Here is a 20,389-nt window from a genome sequence, read left to right on the forward strand (position 1 = left end):
CATTTTTTGACTGGGTTTTTATTTTTGTTTTTTGGTTTTTTGTTTTTTTGATATTGAGCTATATGAGCTCCTTGTATATTTTGGAAATTAATCACTTGTCAGTTGCATTGATTGTAAATATTTACCATTCTGTAGGTTGTCTTTTCATTTTGTTTATGGTTTCCTTTGTTGAATTGGAATATTTTAAAGTTATAGACAATCACCTCACACCTGTTAGGATGGCTGTTACCCAAAAGACAAGAGATAACAAATTCTGGCAAGGATGCAAAGATTTCAAATATAAGTGAGCACCCAAAAGGCCAAAACCTCTGCTTCAGAGAGATCCCATAACCAGGCTTTGGTCGGGACAGGGTCCCAGCTGGGGCAACCTCCCTCAAACCCCAAATATTTGGGATGTGGATAGAAGTGGAATCTAATTGGAATGACAATAAAACTGTCTTAAAGAAAAAAAAAAGTGGCCAGCTCCATGTACCAACATACCCACAGTAGTCATACCACAAAAGAGCTCATGTAGCCTACCTAGTGGGCACCCTTATAGCATAGAGCTCTGGTGAGTGTGCTGTTGCACCCCATGGGATGTCTTCCACTTAAAGCTACTTATCTAGGATCAGGAAATTTAACCCACCTACCTAACACATAGGAATAAACAGAGAAAATTAGGTAAACTGAGGAGACAGGGGAATGCATTCCAAATGAAGGAACAAGACAAAACCTCAGAAAAAGAAATAAACAAAATAGAGATAAGCAATCTACTAATAAAAAATTCAAGATAATGATCATAAAGATGATCAACAACCTTGGGAGAAGAATGGATGAACACAGTAAGAATTCCAACAATGAGGTAGAAAATATGAAGAAAAAACAAACAGAGCTGAAGAATATAATAACTGAAATAAAAATACACTGAAAGGAATTAACAATAGATTAGATGATACAGAGAAATGGATCAGTAAACGGATCAGTAGACTGGAAAACCAAGTAGTGGAAATCACCCAATCTGAATAGAGAATATAAAAAGTATTTTTAAAGATGAGAATACTTTAAGGGATCACTGGGACAATATCAAGCTTACTAACATTCACATGATAGGGGTCACTAAAGGAGAAGAGAGAGAGAAAGGGGTAAAAAACTTATTTGAAGAAATAGTAGCTGAAAACTTCTCTACCTGTAGATGGAAACAGACATCCAGGTCCAGGAAGGGCAGAGAGTCCCAAATAAGATCAACCCAGAAAGGTCCACACCAAGACACGTTATAACTAAAATGGTAGAAATTAAAGATACAGACAAAATCTTAAAAGTAACAAGAGAAAGGCAATTAGTTACATACAAGGAAACTGCCATAAGACCATCAGATATATTTCCAACAGAAACTTTGCAGGCTAGAAGTGAGTGGCACAACATAATCAAAGTGATGCAAGGAAAAAACCTACCACCGTGAATATTTTCCCTGGAAAGATTACCATTCAGATTTGAAGGAGAAATAGAGACTTGTTCAGAAAAATGAAAGCTAAAAGAGTTCAGCACCACAAGACTGTCTTTACAAGAAATGTTAATGGGACTTCTCTAGGGAGAAAAGACCACAACTAGAAATATAAAAATTACAAAAAGAAATTTCTCATTGATAAAGGCAAACATACAGTAAAGGTAGGAGATCAGCCACTTATAAAGCAGGAAGGTTAAAAGAAAAAAGTAGTTAAATTATCTATGTCCACAATAAGTAGTTAAGGAATACACAAACCAAAAAGATATAAAATATGATGTCAAAAACAAAATACCTAGGAATAAACCTGCCTAAGGAGGCAAAAGATCTGTATGCAGAAAACTTTAAGACATTGATGAAAGAAATCAAAGATGACATAAACAGATGGAGGGATATACCGTGTTCCTGGATTGGAAGAATCAACATCGTGAAAATGACTGTACTACCCAAAGCAATTTACAGATTTAATGCAATCCCGATCAGATTGCCAATGGCATTTTTCACAGAACTAGAGCAAGAAATCTTACGATTTGTATGGAAACGCAAAAGACCCCGAATAGCCAAAGCAATCTTGAGAAGGAAAAATGGAGTTGGTGGAATCAGGCTTCCTGACTTCAAACTATACTACAAGGCCATAGTGATCAAGACAGTATGGTACTGGCACAAAAATAGAAAGGAAGATCAATGGAACAGAATAGAGAACTCAGAAGTAAGCCCAAACACATATGGGCACCTTATCTTTGACAAAGGAGGCACGAGTATACAATGGAAAAAAGACAGCCTCTTCAATAAGTGGTGCTGGGAAAATTGGACAGCAACATGTAAAAGAATGAAATTAGAACACTTCCTAACACCATACACAAAAATAAACTCCAAATGGATTAAAGACCTACATATAAGGCCAGACACTATCAAACTCCTAGAGGAAAACATAGGCAGAACACTCTTTGACATACATCAAAGCAACATCCTTTTTGACCCACCTCCTAGAATCATGGAAATAAAATCAAGAATAAACGAATGGGACCTCATGAAACTTAAAAGCTTTTGCACAGCAAAGGAAACCATAAACAAGACTAAAAGGCAACCTTCAGAATGGGAAAAAATAATTGCCTATGAAACAACGGACAAAGGATTAACCTCCAAAATATACAAGCAGCTCATGCAGCTTCATACCAAAAAAGCAAATAACCCAATCCACAAATGGGCAGAAGACCTAAATAGACATTTCTCCAAAGAAGACATACAGATGGCCAACAAACACATGAAAAGATGCTCAACATCACTCATCATCAGAGAACTGCAAGTCAAAGCCACAATGAGGTATCACCTCACACCAATCAGAATGGCCATCATCACAAAGTCTGGAAACAACAAATGTTGGAGAGGGTGTGGAGAAAAGGGAACTCTCCTGCACTGTTGGTGGGACTGTAAGTTGGTACAGCCACTATGGAAAACAATTTGGAGGTTCCTTAAAAAACTACGAATAGAACTACCATATGATCCAGTAATCCCACTCCTGGGCATATACCCAAAGAAAACCATAATCCCAAAAGAAACTTGTACCATAATGTTTATTGCAGCACTCTTTACAATAGCCAGGACATGGAAGCAACCTAAATGCCCATCAACAAATGAATGGATACAGAAGATGTGGCATATATATACAATGGAATATTACTCAGCTATAAAAAGGGATGAGATGGAGCTATATGTAATGAGGTGGATAGAACTACAATCTGTCATACAGAGTGAAGTAAGTCAGAAAGAGAAAGACAAATATTGCATGCTAACTCACATATACGGAATCTAAAAATGGTACTGATGAACTCAGTGACAAGAACAGGGAAGCAGATACAGGGAATGGACTGGAGAACTCGAGGTATGGGAGGGGGCGGGGGGTGAAGGGGAAACTGAGAAGAAGTGGGAGAGTAGTACAGACATATATATACTACCAACTGTAAAATAGTCAGTGGGAAGTTGTTGTATAACAAAGGGAGTCCAACTCGAGGATGGAAGATGCCTTAGAGGACTGGGGCAGGGAGGGTGGGGGGGAATCGAGGTGGGGGCGTCAAGGAAGGGAGGGAATATGGGGATATGTGTATAAAAACAGTTGATTGAACCTGGTGTACCCCCCAAAAAATAAAAATAAAAAAAAAAAAAAAAAAAAAAAGATAAAAAAAAAAACATTAAAAGTAGTTTTGTAGGGGGGAGGTAAAAATTCAAGGTTGTTAGAGTGCATTCCAGCTTAAGAGATGATCAACTTAAAACAATCATATATATCATATATGATATATATAGTTATAAGTGAACTTCATGATACCACAACCAAAAATCTATAATAGATACACAGAAAACAGAAAGGAATCCAAATGTAACGCTGAAGATAGTCAAGAAATTGCAAGGAAAGACAGCAAATGAAGAAAGGACCAGAAAAGAACTACAAAAAACTGGAAAACAATGAACAACATGGCAATAAATAATGCCTATCAATAATTACTTTAAATGTTAATAAACTAAATGCTCTGATCAAAGGACATGGAGTGACTAATGGATTTAAGTTTTTTAAGAAAAGACCCATATATATGGTGCATACAACAGAATTACTTAAGATCTAAAGACACACAGACTGAAACTGAGGGCTTGGAAATAGGTAGTCATGCAAATGGAAACAAAAAAAATTGCGGTAGCAATAGTTATATCAGACAAAATAGACTTTAAAATAAATTCTGTAACAAGAAAAAGGGAAGAATAGTACATAATGATCAAGGGATCAATCCAACAAAAAGATACAATAATTATAAACATATATATGCCCCCAACATAGGAGCACATGAATATATAAGCAAATATCAACAAATAGAAATTGACAATAATACAATAATAGTAGGTTGCTTTAACACCCCACTCACATCAATGGTCAGGTCATCCAGCCAGAAAATCAATAAGGAAACACTGGCCTTAAACAATGCATTAAATCAGATTTAAATACACACACAGACACACACACAGAACGTTCCATCCAAAATCTTCAGAATACACATTCTTTAGAGTGTACAATAGAAATATCAATGAAACTAAGAGCTGGTTCATTGAAAGATAAACAAAATTGATAAACTTTTAGCCAAACTCATCAAGAAAAAAGAGAGAGGGCCCAAAGAAATAATATTAGAGATGAAAGAGAAGTTACAACCAATACCTCAGAAGTACAGAGGATTATAAGTGATTACTCTGAGTATAATACACAGTAAAATTGTCAGCCTAGAAGAAATGAATAACTTATTCAAAATGTACAATCTCCCAAGATTGAATCAGGAAGAAACAGAAAACATGAACACACCAATTACTAGTAATAAAATTGAATCAGTAAAAGAAAACAATCCCAAGAAACAAAAGTCCAGGACAAATAGCCTCACAGGCGAATTCTACATAAGATTTAAAGAGTTAACACCTCTCCTTCTCAAACTACTTCAAACAACTGAAGAGAAAAGAATGCTTTTAAACTCATTCTCTGAGGCCAGCATTACCCTGGTACCAAAACCAGACAAAGACAATACAAAAAAAGAAAATATATGCATATTCGCGGATTGAAAGAATATTGTTAAAATGACATCCTACCTAAGGCAATCTGCAGGTTCTATGCAGTCACTTCAACAACACCAATGTTGTTTTTCACAGAAATAAACGAATGATTCTAAATTTGTATGGAAACACAAAAGTCCCTGAATTGCCAAAACGATGTTAAGAAAGAAGATAAAGCTAGAGTTATTACACTCCCTACTTTCAAACTGTATTACAAAGCTACAATAATCAAAACAATATGATACTGACACAAAAACAGATACATAGATCAATGAAACAGAATAGAGTCCAGAAATAAACCCACATGCGTATACAGACAATCTACCACAAAGGAGGCAAGAACATACAATGGGGAAAAAGCACCATCTTTAATAAACGGTGTTGGAAAACTGGATACCTACATGTGAAAGAATCAAAATGGACTACTTTCTCACACCATATACAAAAATAAACTCAACATAGATTAAAGACAATATAAGACCTAAAACACAAAACCCCTAGAAGAAAACATAGGCAGTATGCTCTTTGACATTGATCTTGGCAATACTTTTTGGATTTGTCTCCTTAGGCAGGGGAAACAAAATAAAAAATAAACAAATGGGGGACTTCCCTGGTGGCTCAGTGGTTAAGAATCCACCTGCCTGGAAATAGAGACATAGATGTAGAGAATAAACATACGGACACCAAGTGGGGAAAGCGGGGAGGGTTGAGGGGGAATGAATTGGGAGATTGTGCACTCTAAATATATGCAGTTTATTATCTGTTAACTGCATCTCAATAAAAGTTCTTAAAAAAAAAAAGAATTCGCCTGCCAGTGCAGGGGACATGGGTTCGAGCATTGGTCCGGGAAGATCCCACATGCTATGGAGCAGCTAAGCCCGTGTGCCACAACTACTGAGTCTGTGCTCTAGAGACTGTGAGCCACAACTACTGAGCCTGAGTGCTACAACTACTGAGCCTGAGTGCTACAACTACTGAAGCCTGTGCTCCACAACCAGAGAAGCAACCGCATTAAGAAGCCCACACACCGCAATGAAGAGTAGCCCCGCTTGCCACAACTAGAGAAAGCCCACACATAGCAATGAAGACCCAACACAGCCAATAAATAAATAAATAGATAAATTAATTAATTAAAACAATAAACAAGACTACTTCAAACTAAAAAAATACTTTTGCACAGTGAGGGAAACTATCAGCAAAAATGAAGACTGTCTACTGATATTGACAAACCATATATCTTACAGAGCTCAGACAACTCAATATTAAAAAAAACAACTAGTATAAGAAATGGGCAGAGGGCCTGATTAGATATTTCTCCAAAGAAGACATACAGATGTCCAACAGATGCATGAAATGAAGTTCAGCATCATTAATGATTAGGGAAATGCAAATCAAAATTACGAGTTACCACCTTATACCTGTCAGAATGGCTATTTTCAAAAAGACAACAGGTAACAAGTGCTAGTGAGGATGTGGAAAAAAGGGAACCCTTATGCACTATTGGTGGGAATGTAAGTTGGCATAGTACAAAGGAACGTGCCTCAGAAAGTTAAAAATAGAACTACTACATGATCCAGCAATTCCACTCCTGATTGTTTATCCTAAGAAAATGAAAACACTAACATGAAAAGTTATATGCACCCTTATATTCATTGAGGTATTATTTATAATAGCAAAGATATGAAAGTAACCTAAGTGCCCATCAATGGATGAATGAATAAAGGTATGTATATATATACAATGGAATATTAGCCATAAAAGATTGAAATCTTGCCATTTGTGACAACGTGGATGGACCTGGAGGGTGTTATGCTAAGTGAAATAATTTAGAATAAGACAGTTACTGTATGATTTCACTTATACATGGAATCCAAAAATCGAAACAAACCATAGATACAGAGAATGAATGGGTGGTTACCAGAAGGTAGGGGATGGGAATGTGGGTAATATAGGCAAAGGGTATCAAGAGATGTAAACTTCCAGCTGTATAATAAATAGGTCACAAGGATGTAATATACACCATAAGGGATATGGTCATTTATATTATAATAACTTTGTATGGGGACAGATGGTTACTAGACTTAACATGATGATTGTTTCATAACGTATGCAAATGTCATACATTTCATAAAATGCTTATTTTATGAAACTAACAATATTATATGTCAACTATATTTCAGTAAAAAATTGGGGAACCTCTTTAAGAATAAAATAACATCTAATTTTAAAATTAAGTTTATAAATGATATATAATGGGCCTTAATGAGCAATCCTATAGCTTAAGATGCATTAACTTCATGTTAAATCTGCCTTTGAACATAAGTGTTGCTATTTGAATCAACATTTAAGTGCTGCAGACTCACCAGTTGCAGCTTGGTATTTGCTTTTATTTAAGTTTCTTAAGGCATAATTGCAATCATGTCAGATAGACTATAAGACCCACAGGTGATTGTCCCTGAAAATGTAAAATAGGCAGAAGTACAATTCTCTGATATATATTGGCTAAAATGAAACCTAATAATAAAAGAAATATTTATTTTGAATTTTAATGTGTCCAATCTAAGTAAAACTTACTTACAAGTTTTCTGAATTGCTAAAAATAAACAGATACGTTTAAATTAAAATTAGCAGTTTTATACATCCATCTTAGAATTCATGATAATAGGCAACATTTTATTTGCTAGTCTTAAAGGCAAGATTATAAGAAAAAAACTTTGGTTATTTCTGTAGAAAGAATGAAAGAAGGATGTGAGGGAGGAAAGGAGAGAGTGAGAGTGGGAGGAAGCAGGCATTTTAGTGAATCAGCTTTAGAAATTCTCACACAGTTTAACCGAATGGATTATTTAAGCTCTCGGGGCCTCAGTTTCATTATTTGAAATGGAAAAGCTAATGAGTATATTTGTATTATATAAAATTGAGTATGTGAAATAACTTTGGGAAAATTGCTGTGTACAAAAGGAAGGTGTTAATTTTTACCTTCTTGAGGTTGTACAAATGGAAAACTCAGAACAGAACACAGAATTCATACTGACTTGCAATCATCTGAGCTAACATGTGGACACAAATCAATATTGTGGCTTCCTCTGCTTGCAGAATAGCTTTAAAGGTGACTTGTAAAGGGAATTGTCAAAATTCTCTCAACTGGAGCAGTAAATGATGAATGCTGGTAATAGCTTTCTAAAGGGAGCACATTCAGTACCCTATTTAGTATAAAACTCACTTTTTTCTTTGTGCTTTAAACTTAATAAGGTTTTAAGTATCCTTTTTAGCTCTGCTAATAGGATCATTCAGGACACATTTTGCCACAGTTGAGGGATCTTTGACAATTCCCTCAGTCACTTACCTTTAAAGGTTACCAGGCAGTTGCATTATAAACTCAAGATTTTAAAGATTTCTACGTTTCTTATTATTTATCTCATCAAAAGGATAATTTATTTAAAGAAATGAAATCACACACTGCTTAGTCCTGCACTATGGTTAGTGCTTTTGGTATTTTAAAAGATTTTTTTGAACAGATGGGATATTTTGCTTAGGGAAAAGTTGCATTTGTTAGCTTTTTTTAAAACATATTTTCAAGATTGTCAAAACATTACAGACATTAGGAGACTCCCATGTTAAAGTCTTGTCAGACATTTCATTATAAACTTACATTAGGATTCCAGCTATTTTAAATCACCAACAGCTTCAGCCAAGCACAATCTGTTAGTCAAGTTGAAATTTGTTTAGGGAGTGTTGTAAATGAATCGCTATAGTTGTAGCTCAGAAGTGTCAAAATGAATTTGCTGATAGAGCTCTGTGAAATTAGAATGGAACCGTAAATCAAGGGGAGCTACTAATTCTCTAAGATTCAGTGACATTGGGAATAGTTTGTGGTCAATTCTTTCTTAGTATAAGGTAGCACAACAAAGTAAAATAAGAGGAAGTTAAGTATAATCAAATTTGTCATCAACTCTACAAGTGTATTTTAGCTTTCAATTATTTGTGTGTGTATTTTCTAAAGAAAATGCATGTCTTATCATGCTTTCCATTTGAATACATTAGGTTTTACTTTATGTCCATGAACTGAGCCAAAGGAATGAGAGCAAATGCTGTCCAGTAGGTATAAATTCAATATTTTATAAATTAGCTTAGGCTAAGTTATTCAACTCTAAAAATAAAAACAGCACATTTTCGTGCTTTTGTAACAACAGAAGTTAGTTCATGTTGTTAAATGTGTTTTTATTATTTAGCATAAGCTGCATATCCTTTTCACTGCAGAACCTAAAGTAAAGAAGCAACTACTATTTAGGACCTATCTAGGACCTTTGACATTTTGAAGTCAAAAGGAAACTAACAATGACAAACTATATGATAGAACTTAAAGTTTATATCTCATTTGGCAAAGCAAGCCACATGACAAGCCTGAAGTCAATGTGTGGAATGATAGTTTTTTATTTCGAAAGGGTTGCATGGACAGAGTTGGTGGGAAGGATCAATAAGTATTTTGAACAAAAAATGCCACTACCACAAAATATAGGGAGCTATAAATTTACCTGGGAAATTATAATGTTTTATCTCATAAAGAAATAAAAAACTGTTTGGATATTATCTCCTAGATTAAGATTATAGGAAGTTCCTTTACTCCCTGCTGGCTTAGCTTTTAAATTTATGTTGTTGATTTGAGGTAGTTCAAAATGAGATCCTAGGATTAATAAAATTTCATATATTCTCAGCTCTCTTTAATTTCTTTACAATTATGTAAAAATTATCCAGAATAATAAATTTTTCTGAACTCAAAAAAAAAAAAACTTACAAAAATTTTTATAAAACACATTTCAATAGTGAAGCAATTATTAGAAAAGCACTTTAATTTCAACCTGGATCTGTGTTCTAATTCTAACCTCAAGTTCTTATAAAGGGACATATTATTGACTTGACATAACATTTGTACTATAAATATAGACATCTCAATTAGTAACTTATAAAGTCATTTCTATGTCACAAAAATGATGCTGGTTGTGAATTATAAATTCAGATTAATTGTGTAGGTATTGAGAGTTTATGGAGGCTGTATTAATAAAGTAAAAAAATAAAAACAGCATGATCTGGAGAAATAAGAGAAATTTCAGATCTAACAGCTGTATTTGAATTAATTTTAATTTCTGAGATGTTTAAGAAATACCTTAACTTCTCTTTCAAGTGTGTTATTTGTAAAAAGGACATGATAAGGCTTTTTCAAGATTGTCTTGCAAGATTCACGCTCAATAAAAAATTTAGCTCACTCCCTCCTTCATCGTCATGTGTATGCCAGCAATAAAAGGCATTTTCTAATGAGGGTTATCTTGTGGGGAGTGTATTCCTGTGGAATCCATATGAAGTCTGTAGAGAAGCATATCCCAAGGATAGTCATTTGAGGTCATGAATAAATCCATAGACGACACCTTTCAAGGAAAGTACAGAGGAGCATATTTTGTACTTTCTCCCGGGAGGTAATACTGTTCAATATGGGTGTGAAATAAAGAACAGGCAATAATACCTGAACAGCTGTGACAGCTAGACAAATGTGCAGCTCTTGTTTTCCTCCAAGTCAAGTTACATTTATGATTTCTATATACTATGTATTTTTCAAAATCGCACACAAAAAGCAATATTCACAATTGGAATTCAGAGCCAAATGTCACTGCATTATCCACAAACCTACCTACTTACATTAGCACTTGGACTGTACAATGCATTGTATTAAGAACTGGGATTCAAAGATTCTGTTTACCTTTGACTATAATATATACATTTAAAAAGATGATGTAATACCGCTCCCTATAGAACCTGCATCATTCTTATAGCTTCTTATGTATGTGGGATTTTTTAATTGGACCTTTCCATAAATTATTGGCACTTCCACAATAGTATGACATTTCTGAAAGAAAAAGCACAATGAAAAAAATACAAATGACAGAATTTTATGAATTATCAACAGTGGTGAGTCCTGATTCTAAAGAAGAGACATAAAAATCATAATATCATTTGGTTCATCTCTCCATTTAACTTTTGCAAGTATAATGATCCAGTTAGCCTGTGTTCTTTTTTAAGCTCTTTATTGGAATATAATTGCTTTACACTCTTGTACCAGATTTTGAGGTATACCAAAGTGAATCAGCTGTATTTATACATATATCCCCATATCCCCTCCCTCCCGCGACTCCCTCCCACCCTCCCTGTCCTGGCCCTCTAAGGCATCACCCACCATCGAGTTGATCTCCCTTTGTTATATAGCAACTTCCTAGCCTGTTTCTTGACCCTCAGAACAAATGTATCATCGAAGGTCTTCAAAACCTTTCAGCCTGCATAGAGAATTGAAAAAAAGAAAATAATAATTGCAACGAAGCAATAGAAATCCATTAATGTTTCTTTCTAAGAGCAAGTTTAAAGAGGCCACTTATCATATTGTTAATTCCCATGAGTGACTAATTTCACATTACTAATCATATTGCAGTAAAAGAAGTGCGTATAAAGACCTAGCAATGGTTGTACAATGAGGGATAGAATTCAAATCTCCCAAATCTCACTGCAACCCAGTCCAAGCTCAGCGAATGATTTCATTTTATATGGAGTGTAGGCAGATATCTAACATGTACTTCAGTGACCTTTCTCCCCCACATACTTTCACTGTTAATTTGGTTGTCAAAGTTAAACAAAGTCCACTAACTATGTATTTTCTCTAAACTATGAGAATTAAATATTGAATATTTTAAAGTTGAAAAGCTTAATTTAAAAAAACAGTAATACCTTTGCCTTTTCTTATGTGCTTCGTTAATGTTCATCGAGTGTGTTTTAAAAATTTCTATGGTAATTATTCTGTTTAGTGAATAGTAACATGCTAATCTTTTGTAAAGAGGCAAAAAGATATAAAGCTCTTTCATTGCTCTTACTCAATATAGGCAATATTCCTTTTGAAAATGACTATATATAGATTATAATATACATGAGGCAATATTTATTCTCTTGATTTTCTTCAAATTGGCAAGGCAAAATTTAATAATAAAATTCAGTGTTAAGCAGTAAAAAATTGACAAAGTATTTTTTCTGAGAAATAAATTTGATTGGATCTTACCCTTAATCTTCTAATAGCAAAATATTAGGACATTTCTAGATATTTCATACAACATTTCATGAAAACAGAGGACAAATATATGAGATATAATTAAAAAATGAAAAAATATATGACAAATAGTATTTAAAATGTGCTTTGACACTTCATTTTTATGATAATAATGTGTCTTTATACCTTTTACTTAATGTTATAATTGAAATTTAAACTGACATTCACCCGTCTGCTGCTTCTAAAGGACAAAGTCATCTGTCATCAATTTAGAGTTCTCAAGGTATTATTTAATTAGAGTTTTGAAATTAATACTAAGCAAGAAAAAATTCCTGGTGTTCTTCTAATTTTCCTACTAGAATGGCATAATTATGTATCCACATTCTTTCTTAATTAGCTTCCTTTCTTAAGATTAGAAATTGTGGAGTAAAAATGTCATGTAACTCTCAAATATAAAATCAGCATGCCATCAGAAGACATATATTCTGATTATTTTTTAAATAATCAGCATAACTGTTTTCTATGATTAAAATTTTCTTGATTTTGCACTTATCAATATATTTTTGAAAATTCAAAGGAATTAAGAACAGTATCATATGCAGATGCTTCATTTAAGAATAATTTTAAAATTATTTTGACTTCATTTTTATCTTGACTCATGTTTTAACATTTACGTGTCAAAGTAAAACTGGATTCTATTTAGAGGTTAATTTGAAAAAGTGTTTTCAGTATGTAATTAAAATTTTCCTGAGTCATGGCAGCCTGTGAATATTTTAAAGTCAGAGTAACAGATATAATACAAATGTCATTGTCTCTCATCTCATTTGCTTTTACAGGAAATCATCACCACATTGAGTCATCTATTTCTGTTATCTGCAGCCAACGTGTGATAAAGAAATAAATAAATCTGTCAACAATAATTACTTTGCTGTGGCCATTTTCTCCTTCCCTTTTCTGACCCTGTTATTGATGAACTCTGATAAAGATGCTACATAAATACAATTTCCTTCTACCAGTATTTCTGATGCCCATGGTGAAAACAGAATCAATGCCAAAGGTTTAGTCTTTTGATGCTTCCAAATCTGCTGTCTCAGGTGCTAAAATGACTCTACCTGACTGTAAGAACCAGAGAGATCACTTCCTCGTTATCTCTCTTTTATACATTGCCACTTTTGAATCTAACCATTTCCAACTGCATACTCAGTGTTTATTTTTAGAAAATAAGTTCATCAGCTCCTCAGTGGGTCTCAGCCAGCCATCCACCTGATAAGATAGGGTTGGTCATCAGGCCTCCTTCTCCATCCTTCCTTCTTTTCCCTACTCTTGACAACACAGAAAATTCTTCTCCTAAGACATCTCATCTGTTCATCAAGCAAAACCAAACATATGTAGGTTGTTAAACTCAGCTGACCCAAACAGCATCATAATAAAAATAAAAATAAAAAGCAAGTTGAAAAATAAACATTGTTATTTTTGAATAAAAAAAAATCTATCTGTGACTTCTGGTTTCAGTCCCAACCTAAAAAGACCTTGGATAGTCACTCCTAGACTTACAACAAGAAAAAAAGTTGAATAAATTGAAATTCGATTACTTTTTTTAACTAAACTTGTGATTCCCATGGCAAATCGCCACCCCCAAATTCTGGAAAGACAGTTGAATACAGAAAATCACATCAGAGATATGCTTACCCAGAGCAAAAGCTCCTGGAGCTATAAACTGGTAGGCCTTCTTAAATAATAACTTTGATGCAGTGCTCAAGGCTAAGTATGGGTTAGCATAAGCTGGGCAAACTCCTGGGTGCTGTAGTATTAGGTGGGCTTTTGTAATTTTGTGGTGTTTATACCTAGGAACCCACTAGACTACAATAGTGAAGAGACAAGAAAAATCCTCTCATCTTTCTAGCAGGGCAGGGGAAAAGTAACCACTTTGAAATATACCTAGTAGGTATACCTCTGCAAATATACCTCTGCAATGCAAAGACCTACTCTTCAGGGAAAAGGACTTTATCAGAGCCTGTCTCACTTTGGGGAAGGGCAGTTTTACAATCCAGTTTCACTAACAAAGCTGTTTCAAATAATGTGAGGAAAGGTGGGAAGCTAGAAAACACTTGTGAAGGTCAAGCCAGAAGCAAAGATCTACTAAAATACAGAGATTTAATAGTAAGATTACAGATTGCTACCCATCACCTACAATTTACTATCACATCGAGAGGGCTCCAGTATAATACTGGATTATAGCTGAAAGAGCTGCAAGGCACAGGCTGTATTTAATGAGGAGGTTTTAGGAAAACCCAAAGACAACAGGGGAGACAAAAAGAAGGACACTAGGGAGATCTGAAAATTCTGACATCTATTGGAGTAGTAAATATTAAGCATAGCCCAACTTCTTGCCAGACTAAGGTAAATCTCACACTGAAATCATATTTATTTCGGTTACTATTACACAACTAATTATGTCCAGTTTTCAACAATATTTATAAGGCATGTTAAAGGGCAAGAAAAAAATGGGGAGACAGAACAAGAATCAAACCAGACTCAGATATAACACAGATTTTGGAATTATCAGACAGGGAAGTTAAAATTAATATGATTGAATATGATACAGTTGTAATGGAAAAAGTGGACAAAAGCAGGACAGATGGGTAATATATGCAGAGATATGAAAATGCTAAAAAAGAACCAAAAGGAAACACTAGGAATCAAAAACACATTCACAGAAATAATCTTTTATGGGCTCATCTGTAGACTTGAAATGGCCTTGGGAAGAATCAGTGAGCTTGAGGTTATGTCAGTAGAAACTTCCCAACTGAAATACAAAGAGAAAAGAGAGAAAAGCAGGAAAATATATTCAAAAACTATGGAACAATTTCTAAAGATGGAGCCTTCATTACTAGAATACCAGTAGGAGAAAAAAAAGAGATGAATGTATGGAAGAAAAATTAAAATAATAACATCAGAGAATATTCCAAAGTTAATGGCAGACCCCAAACTACAGATCCAAAAAACTCAGAGGACACTAAGCTGGATAAATGTAAAACAAACAAACAAACAAAAAACATATATACATAGGCATATATCATATTCAAACTGCAGAAAACAAAAGACAAAAAGAAAATCTTGAAAGAAACCAGGTTATAAAAATACCATTCCTCTAGCGGAAAATGGATAAGAATTGTGATAGAATTTTCATGAGAAACCATACAAACAAGCAGGGAACTGAGTGAAATATTTAGATATGGAATGGAAAAAAAAACTACAACGAACAACAACAAAAACTCTACCAACCTAGAATTCTTTATCTGCTAAAATTATCCTTTAAAATGAAGGAAAAATTAAGATTTTTTTCAGACAACTGAAATCCGAAGGAATTCATTACCACCAGACCTATTCTGTAATAAATGTTAAAAGAAGTTCTTCAGGGAGAAGGAAAATTATATAGGTCAGAAACACAGAACAAGGAAAGGCAGACTTTCAGAGAAAGAATAAATAAAGGCAACATAAAATATTTTATTTTTCTTATTTTATATCTATCTAACAGATAACTTTTCAAACTAATAATGGTAAAAGTGTATTAGGTGACTGTAGCATATAATGAAATGAGCAACATTATAAGGGATGGGAAGGAGGAACTGAGAATACTCGTTTATAAGGTACCATAACATGTGATATGGTGTGATTCATAACAGTGGTATAGTGTTATTTGAAAGTGGACATTGATTAGTTGTTAATATATGTTGAAAATCCCAGGGCAACCACTGGTATAAAGAAATATAATGGATATGCCAAGATAAGAGATAAAATGGCAATCAAATACTGCTGGTCATCTGACTTTGTTCTTTTGCAAAGTTGTTTTAACTACTGTATTTCCTTTGCATTTCCATATGAATTTTTGAATCAGCTTGTGAATTAAAAAAAAAAAAAAACCACTATGATTTTGACTTGTAATACATGGACTCTTTAGATCATTTTGAGGAAACTTGAAATCTTAACAATATTAGAATTTCAATTCTAGTGGAATCTTTTTGCAAGATTTTAACTGTAAGTTTTTTATAGGTACCCTTTTTCAGGTTGGATTGTTGAGGACATTTCCTTCTCTTCTTAGTTTGCTGGCTGTTTTCATTTAGAATTGGTGTTGGATTTTCTCCAGTCCGTGTTCCATATCTATCAAAATGGTCATGTGGGTTTTTTATTTATTCTATTAATAAAGTATGAAATAATGATCAGATTCTGGTCTAGGGTGAGTCACGTGAGGCACTTTGGTTCAGACTTTAAGGAGATACTTGGTCTCAGGATCATGAGAGTTTGGGTACTTTTAAAATTAACATGATAGACTCCACACTCAACTCACTGTAGTCCTAACTCTGATATTGATTGATTCTTAAATGTTACATAAACCTTTCATTGCTAGGGTAAATCCAAATCAGCCATGGATATACTCTTTTAAAAAATATTTTGTATTTATTTTGCTAATATTTGATATGGATTGTGGGGTCTATAGTCCTAAGGGATATGGGTCCGTAGTTTTACTCTGTTGTGATGTATGTCTGCTTTAGGTATCAGGGTCACACTGGCTTCACAGAGTGAGCTGAGAAATGTTCATTCATCTGTTCCTGATGGAGTTTGTGAAGAATTGTTTTTGCTTCCTTTAAATGCTTGGTGGGGTTAACTGATGTGGTCTTTTGGGTCTGGGCTTCCATTTGTGGCAAGTTTCTTATTTATTAATCATATTTCCTTATTAGTTTTAGGCTATTAATATTTTCTATTTCTTCTTGGTGAAGTTTTAGTAATTTTTGTTTTTATAGGCATTTTTCTGTTTTATATAATCTGTATAATTTGTTGCCAGAAAGTTGTTCAAGGGGTTTCATTATAATTCTTTAATTTCTGTACCATCAATAATGGTGTCCTCTTTTCAGGCCTCATTTTGCAATTTGTGTTTTCTTTTTTCTTTTTTGGTCAGACTAATGAAAAGTTTGTGAATATTGTTCATATTTTGGTTTCATTGATTTCCTCTATTTCTTTTCTGTTTTCTACAGCAATAATATCTACTTAATTTGTATTTGTTTCCCCCTTGTGCTTGATTTGGGTATAGATTTATCTTCCTTTCCTAGTTTATTAAGCTGCAAGCCTAAGTAATTAATTTTAGATCATTTTTCTTTTTGAATATGTGTGTATGCATTTAAGTACTACTTCTTGAGCTACATTCCATAAATTTGGATATGTTTATCTTTTATTTAGCTCAAAATAATTTATAATTTATCTTGTGATTTCTTATTTGATCAACATGTGTGTTAATTTCCCATTTTTATAGATTTTTCCATATTCTTTTTTGTTAACTTCTAAATTTATTTCACCTTAAAAACACGTTTTATGTGGTGTCAACTCTTTTAGGCTTATTACAGCTTGTTTGAGTGTAAGGTCTATTTTGGGGAATGTTAGATGTGACATTGAAAATCGTAGATGTGCTATTGTTGGGTGAAGTGTTGCTGAGAGTTTGGTTAGGTCAGGTTGTTTGATGGAGTTCTTTGAATTTTCCATATACTTGCTAATTTTTTTTCCAGTTTTTGTATAACTGCTGAGAGGTGTATTCAAATCTCCAACTATTAGTATTGAATTGTTTATATCTTGCTTAAATTTTGGTTTTACTTCGTATATTTTGTGGATCTGTTGTTAGAGGTGAGTACGTTAATATTTGTTGTATCCTCTTGATTAGTTGACCTGTGCAGGGTGATTATAAAATGTCCTTTTTCTTCTCTAGTAACACTCCTTTTATTGATTCTTTTGTCTTTTTTCTTTAGTTGGTTAAGTTTTACTAATCTATCTTCTGACTAATTCTTAAAAAATTTTTTTCTATCTTTGAAAATATTTTTGATAGCTTCATTAAAATCTTTTTCTGCTAAGACCTATATTGTAGTCCCTTCAGAGGCGATTTCTTTTGACTTATTTTCCTGTATATGAGTTATACTTTCTTGTTTCTTTGTGTATTTTGTCAATATTGGTTGAAAACTGACCTTTTTTTAATATATTCTAGCAACTCTGGACACAGATCTACCATCTTAAAGGTTGTCATTGTTGCTGTTTGTTGTCTAGTGATTTGCCTGGCTTAATTCTGTGGTAGGTAGCTACACCAAAGTGTGTCACCACTGCTGTATCTCTTTTTTTTCTCTTGTATTTTTAAGGCTAGAATCCTCACAGTTGCACCTGGATTATCATAGCTTGAATGTAACCCAGTGGCTGGTTAGAAGTCATTCTTAAACACCTCCAGCAGTAAGCCTTCCAGCTTTTGCTGATGGATATGCTTATATGGGGAATGAATTCAAATTCTAGCAAATTAAAACTGTGTCCCAGTTTTTGCTTTCCTACAGGCATTCTAATGTCACCTTTGTTTTTGTGTAAGATGTCACAACAAGCTAGAAATATGTAGATAACTATGTCTTGATTAGGAGGAAGACAGTAATTCCTAACAGAATTAACAAAGTATGTGCTATGGAGTAGAAAATATGAAAAAGCAGTGAATGATCTTGACAATTCACAGTATTTTACTGCTTGGTATAATATTTTATTGGTTTGATGGCTCAATAACACTTAACAGATTCTTCAGTTGTTAAGAACATATATGCTCTCATAACACCACATTCTTCTTCCTAGCGCTTATCACAGATATAAAGTCATACTTACTTAATAAATTCTGTTTGTATTTTGACCACTAGTCTGTAAGCTCAATGAGGGCAGGAACCATATCTTCTCTTGCTCATTATTTTACTTCCAGAGCTTAACTAAGCTGAGGGACACTGGGTAGGTGTTTGTTAAACAATTAATGACTAAATGGCCCTCCTTGTATCAATGCCACGTCTCAGTTTCCAAATGAGAATGGCGTGTGATGTAATAGCTACTATCTGTGCCTCACCAAGACTCCCACATCGTGTAGTATTTCTGAGCATTCCAGTTCAGATCCCAACTCTCTGCATCCACAGCTCTGCTCCAGAGGGTTCTCTCTGGTCCCTGGTGGCTGCTGCACAAAGGTGAAAGCCTGAAGTGCTAGGGAAAGAATATTTGCTCCCAGGAATGGCCCTCAATTGATATATAAAAGGGCTGGAGGTAGATTTGTAAACTTGTTTGCTGTTTGGTGGTCTAATTCTGAAGACTATGTTCTCTACACTGATAGCAGAACTCACAGCAGGATTAAACTCCAGTTCCCACAGAGGGGACTTGTTTGATCACAGCATCTCTGTTGGCTTCTGTTCCTCCCTATCTCAATTTCCTTGTGTTCTGCTGGCATTTTCTGGGATAACATCCCAGAGAAACCACCTGTATTGGCATCCTTTCTTAAGACTAATTCTGAGGGACCTCAAATTAAATCAGACCAATTCTTAGAATTGGCAAACAGAAAGACTTTATAGAATGCGATTTATCATCATAATCCTATTCTTGCCCAGGTGTTTTGTTTGTGATAAAACTATTTTGTTAACTATACTAATGAAAGTTTTATGGGTGAGCATATATTCTCGATTATTTTTACACTAACAGAAGAAAGCAGCAGTTCACATATTCTTAGGAAAAAGTATCTTCCAGATCCCTTGGCTTAAAAAACACGCTTTGGGTATTTATTTCATTAGGTTTTTCACATAAACCTAATAAGTTACTGTGTCACTCGTTTTTCTTTTAACTAGTTCATCCATCCGGTGATCAGTCCATCCAATGACCCACTTATCCATCTATCCTTCAAATAATGTTTTCTTGAACAACCAAGGTGGACGAATACATATATTTTCCTACGAGTCCACGTGGCTTACTGCCAGGAAAAAACTAGAAATTTGCTGAATATGCTAGAGAAGCTACACATACCAGTGTTAGTCGAGCCCACAAATAAATAAATAATGTGTATTTTCATTTTAATGTGTTTGCTCAGTAGAGGTGCATTGTGTGTATCAGCATATTTCATTAAAATATGTCCCTCTTTAAAACTACCATGGATTTTTAAAAAGCATGCCAAAAAACCAGTCCCCCAAAAGTATGTCAAAGCTCATGTTTGAACACATAATTATAACTTTTCACAAATCAGAAGTGTTTTATTCATCCAATAATTTGAAAGCAGCCAGAAAGAACTATAAAAGTCCAACTATTACCTTGTGAATATCTGAAACCTTTCCTAATAGATATGAATAAAGCAGTCTTATGCGAAAGTGAGTGTCCTCTTCATGGAGTGATACTTTATGAATTGTATCTTTTTTTCCACTAAATTCAGTGAAGCC

The sequence above is a fragment of the Hippopotamus amphibius genome, chromosome 14 (assembly GCF_030028045.1).
Source record: "Hippopotamus amphibius kiboko isolate mHipAmp2 chromosome 14, mHipAmp2.hap2, whole genome shotgun sequence".
Classification (NCBI taxonomy): domain Eukaryota; kingdom Metazoa; phylum Chordata; class Mammalia; order Artiodactyla; family Hippopotamidae; genus Hippopotamus; species Hippopotamus amphibius.